The 13,180-nt window shown below is 36.6% G+C and overlaps 1 non-coding gene across 1 annotated transcript; it reads left to right on the top strand.

Annotated features, from left to right (window-relative positions):
- Window positions 1-852: 852 nt before the first annotated feature.
- Window positions 853-960, top strand: LOC148573602 (small nucleolar RNA R71). Its single transcript, XR_015905668.1, has one exon. It is a non-coding gene; the product is annotated as a small nucleolar RNA R71 (small nucleolar RNA).
- The last annotated feature ends 12,220 nt before the right edge of the window (window positions 961-13,180 follow it).

Raw genomic sequence — 13,180 nt, 5'->3', positions numbered from 1 at the left:
CTCAGAGGGAAGCTCCTTATTGGTCACTAGACGTCCCAGGAGGTCTTCCTCCTTGGGATTCACGTTCTCCTCTCCCTCATTGGGTTCGGCCATTTTGCTTATGTCAATGGCCTTGCACTCTCCTTTTGGGTTCTCTTCTGTATTGCTTGGGAGAGTACTGGGAGGGATTTCAGTGATCCTTTTACTCAGCTGGCCCACTTGTGCTTCCAAATTTCTAATGGAAGACCTTGTTTTATTCATGAAACTCACAGTGGCCTTAGATAGATCAGAGACTAAGTTTGCTAAATTAGAAGCATTTTGTTCAGAGTTCTCTGTCTGTTGCTGAGTGGATGATGGAAAAGGTTTATTATTATTAAACCTGTTTCTTCCACCATTATTAAAGCCTTGTTGAGGCTTTTGATCCTTCCATGAGAAATTTGGATGATTTCTCCATGATGAGTTATAGGTGTTTCCATAAGGTTCACCTAAGTAATTCACCTCTGCTATTGCAGGGTTCTCAGGATCATAAGCTTCTTCTTCATAAGAAGCCTCTTGAGTACTGTTGGATGCAGCTTGCATTCCATGCAGACTCTGAGAGATCATATTGACTTGCTGAGTCAATATTTTATTCTGAGCCAATATGGCATTCAGAGTATCAACTTCAAGAACTCCCTTCTTCATAGGCGTCCCATTACTCACAGGATTCCTTTCAGAAGTGTACATGAACTGGTTATTAGCAACCATGTCAATGAGTTCTTGAGCTTCTGCAGGCGTTTTCTTTAGGTGAATGGATCCACTTGCAGAAGTGTCCAGTGACATTTTTGATAGCTCAGATAAACCATCATAGAATATATCCAGGATGGTCCATTCTGAAAGCATGTCAGAAGGACACTTTTTGGTCAACTGTTTGTATCTTTCCCAAGCTTCATAGAGGGATTCACCTTCTTTCTGTCTGAAGGTTTGAACATCAGCTCTAAGCTTGCTCAGCTTTTGAGGAGGAAAGTACTTGGCTAAGAAAGCCGTGACCAGCTTATCCCAAGAGTTCAGGCTGTCTTTGGGTTGAGAATCCAACCATAATCTAGCTCTGTCTCTTACAGCAAAAGGGAAAAGCATGAGCCTGTAGACTTCAGGATCTACTCCATTAGTCTTAACAGTATCACATATCTGCAAGAATTCAGTTAAGAACTGAAAAGGATCTTCAGATGGAAGTCCATGAAACTTGCAGTTCTGCTGCATCAGAGAAACTAATTGAGGTTTCAGCTCAAAGTTGTTTGCTCCAATGGCAGGAATGGAGATGCTTCTTCCATGTAAATTGGAATTAGGTGCAGTAAAGTCACCAAGCATCTTCCTTACATTATTATTATTTTCGGCTGCCATCTCCTTTTCCTGTTCGAAAATTTCTGAAAGGTTATTTCTGGATTGTTGTAATTTAGCTTCTCTTAATTTTCTCTTCAGAGTCCTTTCAGGTTCTGGATCTGCTTCCACAAGAATGTTCTTATCCTTGCTCCTGCTCATATGACAAAGAAGAAGGCACAGAAAAATAATAATAATAATAGAGATCCTTTATACCACAGTATAGGGATCCCTGTGTGAGTAAAAGAAGAGGGGGAGACAAAGAATGTAATATAATGGAAGAAACACAACTGTGAGGAGGCTAGATATGTGAGATGAGATGTTAGGATATGAATGAATAAATAGAATGAGATGGGAGAGGGAGAATTTTCGAAAATTATTTTGAAAAAGAGTTAGTGATTTTCGAAAATGGTTTTTGAAAATTGTTAGTATTTTTTCGAAAAATTTTTAAAATTAAAAATAAAAATAAGAATAATTAGTTAATTAAAAAGAAATTTTTTTGAAAAAGAGGGGAGATATTTTCGAAAATTAGAGAGAGAGAGAGAGTTAGTTAGGTAGTTTTGAAAAAGGTAAGAAGCAAACAAAAAGTTAGTTAGTTAGTTGAAACAAATTTTGAAAAGATAAGAGGTTAGGAAGTTAGAAAAGATATTTTGAAATCAAATTTTTAAAAAAGATAAGATAAGAAGATATTTTTTGAAAAGATATGATAGAAATTAGTTTTGAAAAAGATTTGATTTTTAAAACCACAATTAATGACTTGATTCATGAGAAATCACAAGATATGATTCTAGAACTTAAAGTTTGAATCTTTCTTAACAAGCAAGTAACAAACTTCAAATTTTTGAATCAAAACATTAATTGTTATTGTTATTTTCGAAAATTTGTGATAAAAATAAGAAAAAGACTTTTGAAAAATATTTTTGGAATTTTCAAAAATAACCAAAAATTTTGAAAAAGATTTGATTTTTGAAAAAGATTTTGAAAAAGATAAGATTTTCAAATTGAAAATTTGATTTGACTCATGAGAAACGATTTGATTTTAAAAATTTTTGAAAAAGTCAATTCAAATTTTCGAATTTGATGAGAGAAAAAGGGAAAGATATTTTTTGATTTTTGAATTTTTTTGATGAGAGAGAAAAACAAGAAAAAGATGCAATGCATGAAATTTTTAGATCAAAACATGAAATTTTTTTTTGATGAGAGAGAAAAACAAGAAAGCAATGAATGCGTGCAAGAATGCTATGAATGTCAAGATGAACACCAAGAACACTATGAATGTCAAGATGAACATCATAGACATAATTTTGAAAAATTTTTAATGCAAAGAAAACATGCAAGACACCAAACTTAGAATTCTTTAATGCTTACGCACTAAGAATTCAAGAATGCATATGATAAACATGAAAAGACACAAAACAAAAAATCATCAAGATCAAACAAGAAGACTTACCAAGAACAACTTGAAGACCATGAAGAACACCATGAATGCATGAGAATTTTCGAAAAATGCAAGATGCACATGCAATTGACACCAAACTTATAACATGACTCAAGACTCAAACAAGAAACAAAAAAATATTTTTGATTTTTATGATTTTCTAATTTTTTTGGATTTTTTTTTCGAAAATTATATGAAAAAGAAAAAATAAGGATTCCAAAATTTTTAACATGAATTCCAGGAATGTTGCATTCTTAGTCTAAAGCTTCAGTCCAGGAATTAGACATGGCTCACTAGCCAGCCAAGCTTTCAATGAAAGCTCCGGTCCAAAACACTAGACATGGCCAATGGTATGAAGCAAGCTATGGTCACCTTGTAAATCTCAGTCAGGCAGATATAAATTGATAATGATGTTTTCGAATAATAAATAATAGAATAGGGATAGAGGTACTTATGTAAATCATTGGTAGGAATTTCAGATAAGCGAATGGAGATGCTTTTCATTCCTCTGAACCTCTGTTTTCCTGCTATCTTCATCCAATCATTCTTACTCCTTTCCATGGCTAGCTTTATGTGATACATCACCACTGTCAATGGCTACTTTCGGTCATCTCTCGGGAAAATGATCCAATGCCCTGTCACGGCACGGCTAATCGTCTGGAGGCATCACCCTTGTCAATGGCTTCATCTTATCCTCTCAGTGAATAATATGCTCACGCACCCTGTCACGGCACGGCTATTCATCTGTCGGTTCTCGATCATGCTGGAATAGGATTTACTATCCTTTTGCGTCTGTCACTAACGCCCTGCAATCGCGAGTTCGGAGCTCGTCACAGTCATTCAATCATTGAATCCTACTCGGAATACCACAGACAAGGTTTAGACTTTCCGGATTCTCTTGAATGCCGCCATCATTCTAGCTTACGCCACGAAGATTCTGGTTAGGAGATCTAAGAGATACTCATTCAAGCTTATTTCATGTAGAACGGAAGTGTTTGTCAGGCACGTGTTCATAGGGGAGAATGGTGATGAGCGTCACACATAATTATCACCTTCATCACGTTCTTGGGTGCGAATGGATATCTTAAAAGTGAAATAAGATGAATTGAATAGAAAATAGTAGTACTTTGCATTAATCTTTGAGGAACAGCAGAGCTCCACACCTTAATCTATGGAGTGTAGAAACTCTACCGTTAAAAATACATAAGTGATAGTCCAGGCATGGACGAGAGGCCAGCCCTCAATTGTGATCTAAGATAGCATACAACTGATCAAAGATGCCTAATACAATAGTAAAATGTCCTATTTATAATAAACTAGCTACTAGGGTTTACATGGGTAAGTAATTGATGCATAAATCCACTTCCTGGGCCCACTTGGTGTGTGCTTGGGCTGAGCCTGAGTGTTTCACGTGTAGAGGTCCCTCTTGGAGTTGAACGCCAGCTTTTGTGCCAGTTTGGGCGTTCAACTCTGGTTTTGGCTCCTTTTCTGGCACTGGACGCCAGGTTTGGGTAGAAAGCTGACGTTGAACGCCAGTTTACGTCGTCTATTCTTGGCTAAAGTATAGACTATTATATATTGCTGGAAAGCCCTGGATGTCTACTTTCCAACGCAATTAGAAGCGCGCCATTTCGAGTTCTGTAGCTCCAGAAAATCCACTTTGAGTGCAGGGAGGTTAGAATCCAATAGCATCAGCAGTCCTTCTTCAACCTCTGAATCTGATTTTTGCTCAAGTCCCTCAATTTCAGCCAGAAAATACCTGAAATCACAGAAAAACACACAAACTCATAGTAAAGTCCAGAAATGTGAATTTAACATAAAACTAATAAAAACATCCTTAAAAGTAGCTAGATCCTACTAAAAACATACTAAAAACAATGCCAAAAAGCGTATAAATTATCCGCTTATCATCTTCTCAATTTCAGGATCAAAATCTAGGAGAGGTTCTTTGTTCCTATTCCTGCTCATAAACAATAGAAAACAGAGAAAAGGTGGGAATCTCTATGTCAGAGTGCAGAGAATTTTCAATGAAGCATCCTGTGTGAAAAAAATAAAATAAATAAAATTAAACTGAACAAATAACACAAAGAATTCGAAAATCAGCAGCTAAGGAAGTAAACACTAAATTCAAAAATAACTGAAAAAAACTAGTCGAGAAAAAAAAATAAAATTACTAAGGGGCACACCAAACTTAATTTCAAAAATTAAGAGAAAATTTTAAAATAAAATTAAACTAAATTTTCAAAAATTAAAGAACAAAATAAATAAAAAATCAAAAGCTAAAAATGCCTAATCTAAGCAATCAGACAACGGTTAGTTGTCAATCACAGTCAATCTCCGGCAACGGCGCTAAAAATTTGGTGTGGATTTTTGGAATGTCCACAACTGAACCGGCAAGTGCACCAGGTCGTACCAATTAATACCTCAGATGAGTAAGGGTCAATCCCACGAGGATTAATGGATTGAAAAATAATAGTCGAATGACTCACTTAGTCAGGCAAGCAGAAAGTGATGATTTGGGGTTCAAAAGCATTAAATAGTGATTCAAAGAGTAAAAAAGCAAACAGTGGATTTTGGTGTAAAATATATGAGAGAAGGCAGTTGAGGTTTTTGAGTTATTTATTTTTCTAGATTAAGGTTTCTTACCAACTATTTTAATCATGTAAGATTCATTTCATGACAAACTATCAGTGACTAAACCTTAATGTCTTAGTGATTTAGTGTCCTCTAACCTAGTTAACCGCCAATGTCTTGGTCACTTAATTTTGATTAGAGAGTTAGGTTCAATTCTAGCTTATTGGCCACAAAAATCCTAATTACCCATATATAAGAGGATTATATGTCACGTATCTTGTTAAGTCCCAGTAATTAGCAATTTAGGAGGAATTTACATTCAAGCTAGTGTTCAAGCGAGATAACTCTGTTGAGAATCACAAGAACGCATATAGAATAAGGGTTATTCTTTCGATCTACCCAGATTCATAAGATAAAGAACGAAAGTAATCCTTGAAACTGAATCAATACATTAATTAAAACAGAATAATAATAGTCTTAATCTATATAAATAAACAGAGCTGCTAACCTTAACCAAGGAGGTTTAGTGGCTCATGCTTCAGAGAGAAAACCAGGGTTCGAATAATGTGAAAGTGCATAAGAGAGAAGATCTCTCGAAGAGTGAATCTTTTCCCTTTTATATCTAATCTAATTTGATTTGAAACTAAAATAAAATAATAAATTCTAAATCTAAAAGATTTTGTTTGTAATTAAAAATAATTAAAAATAACTAAAATAAAGTGAAATAAAACAATTAAAAGCTAAATCTAACTAAAGATGCTCCATTGGTGAGAATGTGATCTGGATTGCTGGCGGTAAATGCCAGTTGCAGCGTTTAGCGCCCTTGTTGGTAGGAAGCTCCCTTTCGATTTTGAGTTCCTGGTGTTAAACGCTAGGTTTGGCGTTTAGCGCCCCAATGGGTAGAGGGCTTCCACGCTTCTCTGAGCTCTTGGCGCTAAACGCCCAGGTCCGTGTTTAGCGCCAGCTTGGTAGCTTCCAATTCTTCTCTTTTCTTGCATACAAACTCTGCCAAACTGATCCGAACTTTACCAGAAATAATTAAAACACCAAAACAATTCAAAGTAGTATCCAAAGAGGATTAATTAAACTCAATAAATTCTAACTTAAAATAAATAGAAAATAAGGAAAAGATGCTCACGCATCCAGTTACACCCATATTAAATAAATTTTTAGGCAGGGTTACCGTGATTGGGTAAGTCTTGGTATGTTTGGCGAAATTGAGTGAGCTATGTGAGTTATGAGCATGCATTGATTGTGCTGTGGTAAAATTGTTTAGTTTGGAATTGTTGTGAAAGATATATGAAATTGGATTTGGATGATAAAATTATTGATTTTGAGTTTGAATGTGAAAGAATACAATTTTGGGAATGGAAATTAATGTTTGGTGAATAATTGAGTGTTTGGTGAGTTATGGTATATTGTTAAGATTGGAATTATTGTAAATGTACTATGAGATTAGATTGTAATGATTGATTGATGGTTGTTTGGGAGTTACAAGAAGGTGGGATTAAGAAGGAGGTAAAGTTGGGTAATTGATTAAAATTATTGGTTTTGAGATTTGAATGAAAATGATATGATTTTTAGAATTGATATTAATAATTGATTGTAAATGATGCATGGAGTTGATTGATATGGGTGTTAAAAGAAAAGGATTTGAGAAATGGTATAAATGAATTGTGTAGAAATTGTGTAATTTGGTAATTTTAGCCAACTTCGATGGGTCATAAATTGGCATTCGGAGCTTGAAATTGAGTGAAATTTATCTTGAATTAAAATTGAGAATGTCTACTTTAAGACAGTCGAAGAACAGAAGGAAAACGATTTTTGTAGAAAAGTTATGGGTGTTGAAAAATTGGTATTTAAAACTAAAATATGCAGAATTTGCAGAATTAGTGGCCAAACCAAGATTTGCGCGTACGCACGATTCCCATTTCTTGCGAGACCTGTTTCAGGTTCCATACATACGTATAAGGCATGTAAACGCACGATTTCCTATTTTTGCTGAAATGCTATTTTTGAACTATTTATTTTTTTTCAGTGAGTTTTTAATCCCCCGTAACCTCCTTGTGAACTCTAAAAACCATACTTTTGACCTTAATATCATTGGGGATGAAATTAATAAATTTAAATTGGGTTATCCCCTTATAAAACCTATAAACAAAATATCTCAAATGTTGTAGGGATGGTGGTTCGTCCCTCCTACGGTGAAGACGATAGCATAGTCCTGCTCGCGAGTTGAGGAGGTTGATTAATTTAATAATTTAATGGGGTTATGATTTGTTATATCTTCTGAAATTGGTTGAAATGAGAATTAGAATTGATGTTGTGGGATGGTGGTTCGTCCCGCCCACGGTGAGAACGGTGGCTTTGTCCCACTTACGGATTGACAATGGTAGTTGTTTTAATAACAGAAGGGGTTATGATTGGTTGAGAATATGATTATGGTTGAGTCAATTGATTAGAGGCTTATGTCATAACGTGAGGATTTATATGAGGATTAGGATAAAAACTATGATTGAGATATATACTAGTGACTATGATTAGTGGTGAATCTGATATGATTATGGGTTGATGCACGGAAACTTGTCTCTCAACAAATTTTCCTTCGGATAGTATACCAAATTGTCGTCAAGTAAAAACTCACAATAGAGTGAGGTTGAATCCCACAGGAATTGATTGGTCAAGCAACTTTAATTAGAGGAATATTCTAGTTGAGCTAAGCAGAAATTGAGTTGAGAAATTGCAGAAAACTAAATGGCGGGAAAGCAAATAACAGAAAATGTAAGTGTTAGAAATAAATGGCGGAATGTAAATTGCAGAATCTTAAATGGGGATTTGGGGAGATGAGCATAAAAGTAAATGACAGAAGGTAAAGAGAATGGGTAGGATCTGAAATGGGGAATTCATTGGGCATAGGAGATGTTGTATTCTCCGAATCAAGTTCATTCTCATCTCTTCCTCAATCAATGCATTCATTGATCTCCTTGGCAATCTTAAGTGATTGGATCCCAATTCCTTGGCAACCCAATCTCTTTAAGCTTGAACAATTGCCCAATTCCTTGATTTAATTGCTCATGGGAAGAGATGAAGTATGGTCACTGATTATACCACATGTATTTCCAAATCAAAGTGTTGTTAGGATTATATGTCACTATATCCATCCAAACCCCAATTTGGTACAACATGAGAAAGTAATTCTAGCATGATCTCCTCATCTCTTTTTCAAGGCTTAGAGGAGATCCAATTATGGAGAGTTTCTTTTTCAAGACAACTAACCAATTGATTTAAGATCGAAAGCTTTCTAGTAAATCAAGAGAAAAGAAAGAAGAAGAAGAATGAAAACTATAATTGATCCATCAAATTACAACAGAGCTCCCTAACCCAATGAAAAGGAGTTTAGTTGTTCATAGCTCTGGAAATGGAAGATGATAGAGAATAGTGCATTCTGTAATTAAACTAGAAATTTGCAGAGAAAGTAAAATGTACAAAAGTGTCGCCCTCCAAATTACAGATCCCTCCTCCCCTTTTCTAGTTCAAAAATACCCCTATATATACTACTCTTCTCTGATCTTCTAGTTAGCTCTTCAAGTCTTGGGTATGGGCCTTTGATCCTTAGTTGACGCAGTTACAATCTTCAGTGGGCTCAGCCTTGCTTGCAGGAAAAGAGTGAGTCAGGTATGGCATGCAGTTAGTTGGGACGTTAGTGAAGTTAACATTAAGTGCAGATTCTGGTTCGAAGACGTTAGTGACACTAACTTTATCACTAACGGCCCAACCCAAATGCACCACGTTAACTTCAACGTTAGTGGCACTAACGTGACCACCAACGTGGCCTCTTAGTCCTTCGCTAGCATTATTGGCACTTACTTTTGCCAATAATGCTGCTCCTTGTCCCTTTTTCCCACGTTAACGGTCGACGTTAGTGTAACTAACATGGCCCTTAACGTAGGCATGCCAAGGTTCGAGGGCGTTAGTGACACTTACCTTTGTCACTAACGCTTCAAAATGCGCCTTCCTTCCACGTTAGTGCTTCACGTTAATGGCATTAACATGACAACTAATGTGGGTGTGCTTGCCATCTCCAACGTTAGTGACAAAGGTTAGTGTCACTAACGTTGGCATATCATCCCTTGCTCCACGTTACCATTCACGTTAGTAGTCTTAACGTGACCACTAACGTAGGCAATCTTGGCCTGATTCAGCGTTAGTGACAAAGGTGAGTGTCACTAACGTTGGCGATCTCTTCTTATTCCACGTTAGAGTTCACGTTAATTGGATTAATGTGACTCTTAACGTGGCTATGTGTGGTCTTTTGGAACGTTAGTGGTGTTTACTTTTACCACTAATGTTGCAAGCTTGCTCCCATTCCATGTTAGTGGTCACGTTAGTGAGACTAACGTGGTTGCTAACATGGCTCTTCTTTGCATCCTTTGTCCTGAAATCAAACAAACAAGGTGCATCAAAGGTTTGTTTCAAGTCATGAGATCATGCATCATCCATTTTATCATTCAATTCATGCATAATTCTCATGAAATCATGTAAAGTTCACAATGTTTGCTTGAATCAAGATGTAAGTGTATATTCACCCAAAACTTGCTTATTTACTAAGAAAATGCATGAAACTACCCTAAAATAGTAAAGAAAAAGGTTAGTGAAACTGGCCAAGATGTCCTGGCATCACAACACCAAACTTAAAGCTTGCTTGTCCCTAAGCAGGTACTAAAACATAAGAATGATGAATGAAAGAACAAGAGAAACAAATCCTTATTATAGAAGTCAAGTTCTTTGTCTATGGGGTTTCATACATAACAACTTAGGTTCATTCCTTTACTGGTTTTCAGGTCCTTATCATGCTCTTGAATACTCGCTCGATTGCATCCTATGAGATCCTTATTCATTGATCTCCCCCTTCTTTTCAGGGTTTATTGTATTCTTAGGCTAAGTATTTTGTGAGGGGGCGACTCTTTAAGATAAGCTTTCAGCCAACACTCCCGAACCAGTTGGTTTAAGGTGCTAGGTGTTGAAACACCCCTAAGGACCTACTCCCTCAAGTCTCTCTCCCCCATACATGCACACCACAGGCATATGGTTTGTTATTTTCTTTTCTTGAGGCCTTGGTGTCCAGCACCTCTTTGGGTTACTAAGTGTTCTGCAGCAAGGTTGCTCTTGATAGTGGATTTTCAGTTGATAATCCCGGGTTAGTTAACCTAAGTTACCAAGTGATGAAGCACTCCTGAGAACTTATTCATCCAAGCAGATCCTTTGCATAAAAACACCACCGACACATGCCTCAAGATTAAAACCCTTGGTGCCTAGCCTTATTCCTTGTTTCCTTCTTTCCTTTCTTTCTCTTTCCTTTATTATTGGGATCTTATTATTTAGCTAGTCTCATAGAATGTACTTCAAGAATATGATTCAAGACACATAATTGTCCTTGTACCTTGTTGGCTGATGAGCGGATAATTTATACGCTTTTTGGCACTGTTTTTAGTATGTTTTTAGTAGAATCTGGTTACTTTTAGGGATATTTTCATTAGTTTTTATGTTAAATTCACATTTCTGGACTTTACTATGAGTTTGTGTGTTTTTCTGTAATTTCAGGTATTTTCTGGCTGAAATTGAGGGACTTGAGCAAAAATCATATTCAGAGGTTGAAGAAGGACTGCTGATGCTGTTGGATTCTGACCTCCCTGCACTCAAAGTGGATTTTCTAGAGCTACAAAACTCAAAATGGCGCGCTTCTAATTGCGTTGGAAAGTAGACATCTAGGGCTTTCCAGCAATATATAATAGTCCATACTTTAGCTGAGTTTAGATGACGTAAAAGGGCGTTGAACACCAGTTCTACGCTGCTGTCTGGAGTTAAACGCCAGAAACACGTCACAAACCAGAGTTGAACGCTAGAAACACGTTACAACCTGGCGTTCAACTCTAGAAAGAGCCTCTGCACGTGTAACATTCAAGCTCAGCCCAAGCACACACCATGTGGGCCCCGGAAGTGGATTTATGCATCAATTACCTATTTCTGTAAACCCTAGTAGCTAGTTTATTATAAATAGAACTTTTTACTATTGTATTAGATATCTTTGATCAGTTTTATGCTATCTTAGACTTTCATGGGGGCTGGCCATTTGGCCATGCCTGGACCATTATCACTTATGTATTTTCATACGGTAGAGTTTCTGCACTCCATAGATTAAGGTGTGGAGCTCTGCTGTTCCTCAAAGATTAATGCAAAGTACTACTGTTTTTCTATTCAATTCAACTTATTCCGCTTCTAAGATATTCATTCGCACTTCAACCTGATTGTGATGAATGTGACAATCATCATCATTCCCCCACGAACGCGTGCCTGACAACCACTTCCGTTCCACCTTAGATTGAATGAGTATCTCTTGGATCTCTTAATCAGAATCTTCGTGGTATAAGCTAGATTGATGGCGGCATTCATGAGAGTCCGGAAAGTCTAAACCTTGTCTGTGGTATTCCGAGTAGGACTCTGGGATTGAATGACTGTGACGAACTTCAAATTCGCGAGTGCTGGGCGTGGTGACAGACGCAAAAGGAGGGTGAATCCTATTCCAGTATGATCGAGAACCTCAGATGATTAGCCGTGCTGTGACAGAGCATTTGGACCATTTTCACAAGAGGATGGGATGCAGCCATTGACAAGGGTGATGCCTCCAGACGATTAGCCATGCAGTGACAGCGCATCGGACCATTTTCCAGAGAGGATAAAAAGTAGCCATTGACAATGGTGATGTCCTTACATAAAGCCAGCCATGGAAAGGAGTAAGATTGATTGGATGAAGACAGCAGGAAAGCAGAGGTTCAGAGGAACGAATGCATTTCTATACGCTTATCTGAAATTCTAACCAATGAATTACATAAGTATTTCTATCCTTATTTTCTATTTATTATTAATATTCGAAAACTCCATAACTATTTGATATCCGCCTGACTGAGATTTACAAGGTGACCATAGCTTGCTTCAAGCCGACAATCTCCGTGGGATCGACCCTTACTCACGTAAGTTTTATTACTTGGACGACCCAGTGCACTTGCTGGTTAGTTGTATCGAAGTTGTGAATGAAAAACGATTTATTAAGACGTGCGTACAGAGTTTCTGGCGCCGTTGCCTGAGATCACAATTTCGTGCACCAAGTTTTTGGCGCCGTTGCCGGGGATTGTTCGAGTTTGGACAACTGACGGTTCATCTTGTTGCTCGGATTAGGTAATTTTCTTTTTGTTTTATTTTCAAAAATTTTTCAAAAACCTTTCAAAAATTTCTCATCTGTTTTCGAAAAAAAAAATAAATCTTTTCAAAAATATATTTTTCTTTAGAATTTTTAAGAATGAATTCTAGAGTTTCATGAAGCATGTTGAAGCCTGGCTGGCTATAAAGCCATGTCTAATTCTTTTGGATAGAGGCTTCCAACCATCAGCATAGAGGCAAGTTAATTGGAATGTCAGCCGTGGCATGTCTGAGTTACATACTAAAACTTGGCTGGCTATTAAGCCATGCCTAACCCTCGGATTGGAGCTTTAGACTAAGAATACAAGATTCCTGGAATTCATATTAAAAAAATTTTGAAATCCTTATTTTCTTTTTCCTATATGTTTTTTCGAAAAAAATATACAAAAATCCAAAAAAATAAAAAAATCATAAAAATAAAAAATATTTCATGTTTCTTGTTTGAGTCTTGAGTCAAGTTGAAAGTTTGGTGTCAATTGCATATTCATCTTGCATTTTTCGAAAAATTCATGCATTCATAGTGTTCTTCATGATCTTCAAATTGTTCTTGGTAAGTCTTCTTGTTTGATCTTGATGTTTTCT

This window comes from Arachis ipaensis, chromosome B2 (assembly GCF_059453495.1).
Source record: "Arachis ipaensis isolate K30076 ecotype BB chromosome B2, ASM5945349v1, whole genome shotgun sequence".
NCBI lineage: Eukaryota > Viridiplantae > Streptophyta > Magnoliopsida > Fabales > Fabaceae > Arachis > Arachis ipaensis.
This window is presented reverse-complemented; position numbering and strand designations above follow the sequence as displayed.